The sequence below is a fragment of the Phyllostomus discolor genome, chromosome 4 (genome assembly GCF_004126475.2).
Source record: "Phyllostomus discolor isolate MPI-MPIP mPhyDis1 chromosome 4, mPhyDis1.pri.v3, whole genome shotgun sequence".
Classification (NCBI taxonomy): Eukaryota; Metazoa; Chordata; class Mammalia; order Chiroptera; family Phyllostomidae; genus Phyllostomus; species Phyllostomus discolor.
In genome coordinates this window covers 192,411,532-192,422,175 of record NC_040906.2, presented here as the reverse complement: position 1 = coordinate 192,422,175, position 10,644 = coordinate 192,411,532, and the positions used below count along the sequence as shown (strand labels likewise).

The window sequence follows — 10,644 nt, the reverse complement described above, 5'->3', positions numbered from 1 at the left end:
GTGATGATGGGTGGGTTACTTAACTCCTCTCACTCCATAAACAAACATGGACTTGATATTAACCATCTTTCGGCTGTATCTAGTAATGATGCACAGCCATGATTATTAGAAATTCCTGGATTTGCATTTCTAAACTATTGAAATCTACCAACACAAAGACACTTTTCTACTCTAGAGTCACTCTCTATGTTGTTGTTTGCATTGCAGTTCTAATTCTTTTCCTAAACTTTACGCTTTAAATTTTTCTTTTATAACCGCCCCCCAACTGATCATACTTACAGCCTGCATGTCCCTTCAGTGCTCGTGTTCCCCTTCATCTGCTATTGGCCGTGGGTCTCTGTGTCTCATCTCTGTTCTTCCCACCATTTTCCAAGTTTCTTGAAAGCAATGATTCATCTTTTTTTGTTTTTCAATTACAGTTGAAAAATGCAATTTTATTTTTTATTTTTCAATTACAGTTGACATTTAATATTATTTTATATTAGCTTTAGGTATACAGCATAGTGGTTAGATATTTATATAATTTATGAAGCTATTCCCCTGATAATTCTCGTATCCGTCTGGCAACACACATAATTATTACAAATGTTGACTCTATTTCCTATGCTGTACTTTACATCCTATGACTATTTTGTAACTAACCAATTTATACTTCTTTATTCCTTCATCTTTTTACCGAGCCCCCGCAGTAAGACTCATCTGGACTTTCTCATAACCTAAAACAACACAAAAAAAACAATAAAGAACTGTCAGATTGATGTGGCTTCTCCAAGTTAAAATTCCAGGCAATATAGCACTCTCAGCTTTACTGTCAAACTATTTTACCTGAGAACGGAAGGCGATGAAATTATCACCACTTTGTAATGTGTGCCAAAGAGCTTAAAAGAAATCTAAACATTCTTAAAAAGTACAGGAGCTGCATTCTCGAGGAATGAGATCCAAAATAAAAACAACTTTGATTTTGTGACAATTTCTTGTAGCACCAACGAAGAGAGCGAGTCTGCCTTGAACTACAGGAAACTTCTATGGAGCTCAAGCTGTGTCTTCATGGTTCGCTGGGTTCCTAGCCTCCTCCTGGGGCCTGCCAATCAAGACTCTTAGGAGAGCTCTTTTTGGCAGACCAGCCCTGACTACCTGAAATGAGACAGACATCACCAGAGCATCTCAGAGGCCAGACACCAGATGGTAATAATACATTTCAACTATTAGAAGTTTGGATCAGAGAGCTAGAGGTGAAGGTCTTATCTCATTTGTTAAATGATGTAATTCATTATTAAATCAGGACAAACCAGTTAACATCTGAAGTATAATTTTGGTTGCTATTTATAACACACTTGCCAGTTCATTTGGCCTGACTGGTTGGCTGACTTGTGTGTAGCATTTCACAAAAATCTTCGTAAGAGCTAGGAAATGGCCTACACAAGTCACAGGTCTGGGTAAATCAAAACTTTTCTTCCTGTGCCCATTAAATGTCAGCATGCTCAACTTACTTCACAAAATGATGTATTATTTAAAATATGAAGCAGGAAACTCACCGGGTAAATTTAGTAAGCTTTGACAACATGCATGGAATTTATTTACTAAAGACAGACATGTCTCTTAAGATTTTACATAATCATTAATTTTTCCTAGTTCCATGCTCACATGCTCATGAAACTGTTGGTGCTCTAAGCTGCCCAAATACCCCATTTTCTCTGTAAAGGGGAGACATTGGAAACATAGGTTTTCAAGAGCAAAGTAAATGTGGAAGTTGCTTCCTTAACAGGGAGACATGATTTGTACTTAAGTATCTGCTAATAAGAGAAAGGTACCCTTTATAGATATTCAGAAGGCTATTATTTTTACTCATCAACTCCGATAATACAAAGCATGTTCCAAGACAAGCTGGGGGTGGTAACCAAGGGCTCCATTTATCTGAAATTAGAAGTGCCCACAATGGGTTGGCAGGGCTGTGGGCAGCATTGTGTGTTTCCTGGTTCTCTCTAATTAGCCAGAGAAAAATGTGAAGAATAGCACCCACATTATCTAAATTCTCTTTAGGATTTGCTACCTTAAAAACTGTTTTCCTTTTGTTATGTGCAGCATGTATAATTATGCTTTCAGAAGGCACTCTGCTTTGAAATTCTTTCTTCGCTGACCTGCCATCCAGTTGTAAGTCCTATGTGGAAGCCACTACTAATTTTCTGAAGGTTCTTTCTGGGAAAAGTTTTAAAAATTAATTAATAGAATAGGCCCAATATATTTTTATCTCCAATGTCTATCCGCTTTTTTGCCAACCCGTTCCCCATAAAGGGATTTTCCTTTGGCTCCTGCTTGCTTCTCTTACGTTATCTCTTAGGACGAGCCACCTTCCCTGTCCAGCCGCAGTGGCCTTTCGGTTCCTCTGGCCCCCGGGCTGCTTCTTGTCTGAGGGATGCTACACTTTCAGTTCTCTCTTCCTGGGGCACTCTCCCCCTGGCCTTCTTCAACGGGTTCTCAGCCCAAATGCCAACTCTGCAGGTATCTCCCTTCCCCATCCAATGCTGTGCTGCGCCACCTACTTACTTACTGCCTATCAGTTATCTTGGTTTATTTTTCCCGATTTGAAATGGTCTCATTTGTTAATTCGATTACTATCAGTTCCCCAGCGAAGCCTCGCAGAGCCCCAAGGCGCTCATCTTCTTTGTTTACCTCTGTATCTCTAGCTACAACACAGTGCCCAGCATGTGGGCACTCCATACATTAGTTTTGGGGATGGATGGATGGATGGATGGATAGATAGATGGATGAGTGGACAGATATCTCCATTCAGTAACATCTATGGAAATCGAATTTAGAATACTGATTAACTGGGCAGGGGAGCCAGGGAGCTTTCTGGAGTGTTAAAAATATTCTTTGTCTCGACCAGAATAATGGTTACACAAATACACACAGATTCACAAAAATTAATGTAGCTGTATACATGCGATTTGCTTATTTTGTTTACCTAAAGTAAAAAAATTCTAACTGTTGTGTCAACTTGCTACCTTATTTTACATAAAATTTCTAGCTAAGGGTGTGAATCACTGCACAAGCTTTGTGACAACTATTTACCTTTGTTTTCTTTTCTCCTCTTAACTCAAGGTTCAACACTATATGAAAAGGTGTCAAATCTACCAGAGATCTGACCAAGAGATTGATTGGGAGTGGGTCAAGTCACTGTTCTCAGAAATCCTAAAAGTTTCAGGTAGCAATAAAAGACTTCATTGTCTAAACTAAAGAAAAATACATTTCCCGCAAAATATTTTAAGGCTGATAATTGCAAACAACTCTTCTTGTTTCCGAGCATATAGCATGTCAAATTTATACGGCATTGGGCTAAACCAAAATCTCTATCTCCTTCATTCCTTAAAACTGGAAATTGAGGTTTTGCCTTAAGAAACCATATCAAGAGCTTGGGAGGGAAAACGGAGGTCCCTGATGAGCTCTCTACCCTCTTTTGCTCTGTTCTGCTCTCCTCTCTTCCTACCTTCACGTTTTGTTTTTTTTTCTGACCCTGCTGGATCGTTAACAGTTTAATTTTCAGAGTCTATTACCATAAGGAATCCCATTGTATTTTGGATGAGGAAGTGGAGGGGCCCGGAAAGGGGAAGCAAGTCTCCTGCTAGTTCGGCGCCAGAGCCAGGACCTGTACTCTGAGCTGACAGACCCACCTGCTCACTCCTAAGAAGCCTAGATCATTACGTGCCCTGTCCGCAGGCTCTGAGCGGAGGCATCCTCAGTTTGGCGCCTAACACCTTGCTTCTTTGTCTGTCTCTCACGGCATCCTCCCACACCCTTCTTCTTCAGTCTGTGTCCAGTTCCTAGGCCTCCAGCGCACTCCTTCACGGTCCAGCCCAAGCTTTGGATCTCGTTGTCTCACCCCATCTTATACTTTGTCAAGATAAATCAGTTTGAGCCCTAAGCTAGCTGTCACTCTGGAAAAGCAATCTAATAAACTAATCTCTCAGAAGAAGTTAATGACTTATTAAGAGCTTAGGATATTAAGAGCTCGCTACTTATATTTGGATTGTAATGGAAGATTTCAATAGTTCAAAGGCTTAGCCTCAAGCAGCAACTGCTAAGTGGAGGAATTTCTACTATACCCCGTTCTGGAGTGGGGAGAGGATGATGGAAGAGAGTAGGATGGTGGATGGGCTAATGAGAGGCTCTTGAGTTGTTCGTGATGGAGTTGTAAACCCGTGTTCCCCTATGTGTAAGGGAGCAGTTCAGGCTCCCGCAATCCTAGAGAGAGTCTTATTTCTACTACGGATTCTTTTCTAATCTGATTTTTGTTCTTTGCTCTAAGAAGGTTTTCCATGAGAGACCAGAGAACTAGTCTTCCTCAGGATAAAGACCTGAGATGGGTATATCCTGAGTTCACTCTCTGGGATGTAAAAAACTAGTTTCATTAGCAGCTTGGACTGCTGAAATGTGCGGTTTCTTTTCAGAAACTGTGGATGTAGCTAGTCCAGAAAATCTAAAAAGCTAAATCAGAAAAGTATCAGAGGTTTGTTTGCATCCTGTTCATCCCCACCAACTTACCTCTCCCTCACCCTTCTGTGCCCTGTGATTTCCAGTTCTGCGCTCCAGAATGCCTTTGTCCCTGCTCCTCTGAAGCTTTCATTTTCCTAACATATTTTTACACAGATGAATCTGGTTAAAACAACCACCACAAGAATATCTTTGAAGAGTAAAAAGGGCCAATTGCCATAAGGGATCAGGTGGAACCTGAGAAATAGGATAGAGAAGAAAGTAGGGGGTTCTCAGGCAGCCGGTCAGCCCCAGATGAATCTTAGGGGCAAAGTGTAAACCAATGTTTCTCAAGTTTTAATGAGAACAGGAGTCACCCACAGGAAGTATCTTTTTCACCATGGAGTTTCCCAGGCCTTAATCTTGAGGGTTCTGATTTTATAAGTTTAGGGGGCAGCCCAGACATTTAAATGAGCATTTCAAGAGATGATGCTAAGGGTGGTCTTTGGAATATACCTACAGAATTCTGGGAGTAAGAGGCGACATGTAGTTGGTTGGGTGTCTTTGAGCTCCCCCCTATCCCATCCTAAGAAAGCTAGGAGGATGAGCACCTCATCATTCAGTCCTAATAGATATCACTTCGAATCTCTGTAAGTATGACTCTGGCTGGCTGGTCCTTACTTACCTCTCCCTCCCTCCACTCCTCTATCAAAAAAGGTTATAGTGGAATAAAGAACCTGATCTACATTAGAGTGTTTGACTTGTATCCTATTAACAATTTAACAGACAGGCAGATTTTCCTTCAAAATTCTTTTCCTCAACTAATTTCTGGAGACCTAAGTATTCTTCACACCACGAAAATCATGACTCTGCTTAATTTTTTTCTGTGTATCAACTACTGTGGATGAGTAAGAAGTGGGAGGTCCATCAGAAGGGCAGTTCTAAATCACCCCTTTTTACCCAGACCCAAGGCTATGCTCCATTTATTCACGTGAATCCCACAGCAGATAGCCCCTTTAATATTTATGTATAGTTCTATATATTAGTACTACATATTATTTGTGGGCAGGGCATGCCCATTAATTTATTTAGCACATTTGTACTAAGGAGGGACCTATTACAGAGATTTAGAAAGAGTTTATAGTCATAAGGAATCAGGCACATGACCTTAATCGACTCCTTAATTTAAAAAAAATAATTGAGAAACCAAGGCTAAAAACTTAAGGGCTATTTTGGACACGCCCTCCGACCTACACAGCTCCTCTTTTTTCCTTCTGGGAAACGCCCTTTCCTCTAGGCCCACCCCGCAGGCCTAGGTCTGACCAATCAGACCACCCCATCCCCCTAGTCCAGTGATTGGCTCTTGTGCAAGGACAAGATTAAGGCTGCCTGAGTTATCTGGGAAGGTCTTTTCCCACTGGCGTTGCTCAACTAGGAGAAAAGATAATTTGGGGCTCCTGCCACCACCCTGCAGGATGGTTGTCTGAAACATTCAATAAAACGGAGATAAGAAAATCCAAGAGAGATAGAAAGACTGAGCCAGGGTAACGTCATCTGAGCCTCAGGATCTTGCTGAGTTGAAATTTAGTCCTTCTAGTTGTGAGTCAATGAAGTCCCTTTAATCCTTCAGCTAGTTTAAATTGAGGATTGAAATTTGCAACTGAATGAGACCTATTGGGAACGCAGGCTTCCAGGTACCCAGTTGTCCTGCGGGGTCTGTCAGCCTACGTGCTAGATGGCAGTAGATTTTGAGTTTTAGGATGCCTAAGAATCAACCGCAGTATCTGTTAAAACTGCAAACTGCTGGGCCCACAAAGATTCAGAGTCAGAGGACCTGGGTGGTAAAGTCGGTAAATCTGCCCTTTACCAAGCTTTTCCCTGAGTGAGGAAAGTCCTTAGCGGGTGGCCTGGGAGGCTGTTCCACTCACTGGCTGTTGCATTCTCTTTCCAGCCACACTGTTCCCCTTGAGGTCCGCAAACAGGCCAGGCCTGCTCTGGCCTTAGAGCTTTACCTTAGCTGTTCCTTCTACCTGCAAAGCTCTTCACTCCAGATAATCTCCAGTGCTCGAGGGTTTCCTTCAGTCCTTGGCAGAAATGTTACTTCTCAACAAGTCCTATTCTGACCTCTGTATTTAATACAGCAACACAACACCCCACACCGCAGGCATTCTTACCCTGTTTCATGTCCCCCTCCCCATAACTGTTTTTACTTTCCAAATGCCATACGGTTCATTTCTTATTTGTTTTCTATCCCGTTTCTACTCCACTCCTGGCCCCCACCACTAGTATGCAAGCTCCAGGAAATCGGGGATTTGTTCACTGATGTATCCTAAGTATCTTTAGCACACAGCAGGCACTTGATAAATATTTTTTGAATGAAGGTGCTTTCGGTTTTGAAGTGATTTCTGACTGAGAAAATGCTATACTGCCATGTGGAAATTAATTATTTTCCCAAGGTTACTAGGTTTTTCCTTCCTTTGAAGTGAGAAGTGATAGGAAAGATGAGTAATAAAAAGGAAGTTGCTTCATTGTTGTTGATGCACTCTATGGGTGCCCAGGCGAGGTCAGCTCTGCCCACGCAGCCCAACTTTCCTTAGAGCCTCCTTGGGCCCAAGGCTCAGTTTACCAAGGCTGGTTTTGTCTTCTGAGGGTTTCTGGGAAGAGGAGTTCTTTTATGACTCTGTTACGCTTAGAAGGTAAGCAAGTGGACAGACATGCTGCAGCATTAGGGACTGGAGACAGGGAGGCATTTACTTCAGAGTAATTCTTCCCAGTAGAGGGATGTCACCAAGTTCACGCATACTCACAAATATTTTTATTTCTGCATCGACTCGCTTCAGATTACATTATTTCAAGCCTGATGATCTTGGAACAAGGTAAGGGGAATCCAACTTTGAGTAAAGAGTGTCTGTAGGGGGGTCCTCTTTGGTGGTAGGATCAGGTCATCAAAAGAGATGTATATTGGATTTTTAAAAAAAATTATTTTAGTAGCTCAAGTACCTGAGTATTCTAATATTCACATTTCAACATTCAATCTAGTCTTTTAAAGAGGCATTTAAGATGTCAACATTCATTCGTGCTAGTGAAGCAAAGCTGCCTGCTACTTCCTTTGCTTACTTTGTGGGAGCTTGGGCAGCTGCTGTGTGTACTGAAGGGAAATTGAATTCTTAAAGAAACTGCTTAATCTTCTCTATTAAGCAATTAAATAAAATGGACTTTGGGAGTATGTAGCAGGTGGGTTTGGGAGTGAAAAAAATTCAAAAATCGCATTTTGCGTTTTAAATGGACGCTTAAGAATGCAACGGCATACACTTAAGATGATGATTAGGGGAACTTTTATTAAGTGCATCGAGTTAAGAAGGGCGGAATAATAAAGAACTTATACAATGAAAGGAGCCAGTTAAGCAGAAGTAGGCCCTGAATTTAAATGAGATCAACTTAAAAGAGCACAGTGAAACGTACTCCGCATTATTCACATTTTTCCGCTTTGGAAAAAATATCCGTAAAATATGTCCCCATCGCTTTACCTGCAGTCGTCCTTCACGGCAATGTCGGCTTTGGATAGGGAGCGCAGAAATGCACCGATCACAGGTCGAAACGAAATACAAACCAAAACAAAAAGGAAACCAGCAGCGCGATTCTCACTGTCATTTAAGGGGCTGCCTCCCTTTTGACGAGTTCGTTTTTATTGAAAAGGGAAGGGAATATTTGATATGACTCGGCATGTGGTCCTTTTCCGCGAAACCTGAAACTTGAGACGCGAAGCATTCCTCAGTTGGTGAAATACCTGCCTTAAAAGCAGAACCACAGTTAATGTCTTTGGCCCGGAATTCCAGAGGCTAATTTCCACCCCTCCCACGGAGTCACCTGCTCAGGGGGAACCCCGGCCAGAAATCCGGGTCGCGCCAGGTCAAATCTTGCGTCTCTTGTTTACTCCGCCCCTGGCAGGGCGGCGGCGCGGCCTGCGGTGGGTAGGGCCGCTGGGGCCCGCGGCGCCCGGGGCACCGGGTTTCGCTGGCCTCCGCCGGGCTGCTCCGACTCCCGAGAACGGTGGCGCCCGGTACTTGCCCCGCGGGAAGACCACCCGGAGGAGGTGCTCCCGGCGCCAGCCCCGCCTGGCTGCCCCTCGCTGCTCTCCGGCCGCCGCGGCCTTCTGGGAACCATCCCCGAGGGTTCACACGAGTCCACACAAGCAGGGTAACGGCTCGAGGGAGTCCCGGTGTCCCCCGGGTGTCGCTAGGGAGGAAGCCCAGAGCTCCGGCCCCCACTCGCCTGGGCTTCCCCCGCCCTCCGGCCCCGTTCTCCTCGCGTTGGGTGTGATTTCACCCGCGTCCCTTCCGAGGAGAGAGGAGCGCGCATACTGCAGGAGGCGGCTCGCCCCGGGGTCCCACCCAGCACGGCCCACCAGGAAACCGGCAGCAGCTCTGTGCGCCGCTGCCCAAATCGGTTTGAGTATTCCGGAGAGGGCGGTCGGCAGTGCCCGAGCTGGGTGCGCCCAGGGCGCCCTGGTGAGTGACCCCAGGGAAGGCAAATGGGGCATTTCGAGCGCGAGAAAAGTTCGTGCTTCCGCAGGGGCACGGAAAGTGCTAGTCAAAACACTTTGCAAAGCTCCAGAAACGCTGCCAGGAGCTACCTACAGTAAGATTTTGTTTATCTTGACTGATAACATAACCGTGAGTAGAGGCGGGGACGAGGGAGACGCAAAGGATCAGAGGTGCACGGAGAAAATCATAATGACAATACTAATTATTATATAATTCCGTTTGTTACCAAGGCCGGGAATGATTATAAGGGAAGTGGGGAAGATAGGTGGTGGGGGGAGGAGGAAGTTTCCACAGCCCTAAAGGAAATTCTCAGGCTCCTAGAGACGCCCAAGTGTTTTTTTGCAGAACAAGTAGAAACCCGCTCTCCAGGGAGTTCCCGGATCCCGGCAAGCGGGAGCGCGGCCGCGATCTTCCCGCTCCCGGCTGCCGCGGCGAGGCCCGGCCCGGTCCTCCGGGCCGCCTCCCCCCCGCCCCCCCCCCCCCCCCCCCCCCCCCGTCGCCCCGAGCACAGCAGCACATCCCTCTCTCCTTTGCCGGCTCCAGACTGGTTTTTCTGGTTCAGCCTCCCTCCCTGGGACGCGCTGGGGGATCCGATGACGTCGCTGGCTGAGTCTCTCCCTCTTCCTCCCTCCCTCCCTCCGCCTCTCCCCCCGCCCGCCCTCGCCGCGCACTCCTCCTAGTAACTTCTGTTCGGGGAGGCGCTGCCAGGAATAACCCGGTGCGTCCACAGACCGGGAGGGGAGGCGGCCGCCGCGGCTCCCACAAGCGGACTGCTGCGGCCCGGGCCTCTCGGCTCCCTCCCGAGCCCCGCGGCCCCTGCCCCGGCCCGTCTCCGTACAGTGTCAGAAAAATAAATAAAGGGAAGAGGAGCCCGGGCAGGCGGTCAGGATCTCTTCCCTCCCTCCGCGCCCGCCCTCCCTGTGTCCTTAAGGAAATGCTACCAGACACCCCCCACCAGACACGCTCAGCCTGGGCGAGGAGCGGCCGCCGCGGCAGCGAGAACAAGGGCACCAGGGGGGTTTCCTCCCCCACCTTCTCTCCCTCTTCCTCCTCTGCGTCCTCCTCCTCCTCCTCCTCAGCGGTGACTTTCCAGGTGAGCGGCTGCCGCTGCTGCTGCGAGGATCCCCCTCGCCCGCTCGGTCTCGGGCCGCCGCGTCGCGCCCTCTTCCCGCCCCTGTCACCCGGCGGCGGCCGAGATCTGACAGCCGCCCGAGGGGCTTGCGGCCCGGAGGCGGGCGGCGGGCGGGAGGCGGGCTGGAGGTGAGGGGGTGGAGAGCAGGCGAGCGGGGCGCCGCGGAGCGCTGTCTCTCTCCACTGGAGGAGGGTCTCCACCAAAACATCTCCGTTCACTGTGGCACAAGTCTTGGCCAAGTTGCGTCTTGGAGGTTGAGGCTCTCAGGACCCTGGAGCAACTTAAAGGGTCTCATGGCTCGTTGACATCAGTCCTACACGTCTCGACTTTGGGGTGCTGCATGCACCCCGGGGGCGCGTGGAGGGCGGACTGAGCATTTGGGAAACAGAGCGGCAGAAATGTAGGTTCCTCGGCTCGGTAAGTGGCCTCGGCGCCGTGTTTTTCCTGCCTCCCGTAGCGTTGGGGAGCTTGTTTCACTTTATACCGAAATAGCCTCCT

General features: G+C 47.0%; 1 protein-coding gene across 2 annotated transcripts in view; it reads left to right on the top strand.

Annotated features, from left to right (window-relative positions):
- Positions 1–8,876: 8,876 nt before the first annotated feature.
- HIVEP2 (HIVEP zinc finger 2) overlaps positions 8,877–10,644 on the top strand; it is a 183,727-nt gene continuing 181,959 nt past the window's right edge. The window contains exon 1 of one of the 2 annotated variants that reach the window (XM_036024796.1): positions 8,877–8,978. The gene's annotated coding sequence lies outside the window, so the exon portion shown is untranslated. Of the gene's footprint in view, positions 8,979–10,456; positions 10,564–10,644 lie in introns of those variants that run through there. The other variant, XM_036024794.1, reaches the window with a different exon arrangement.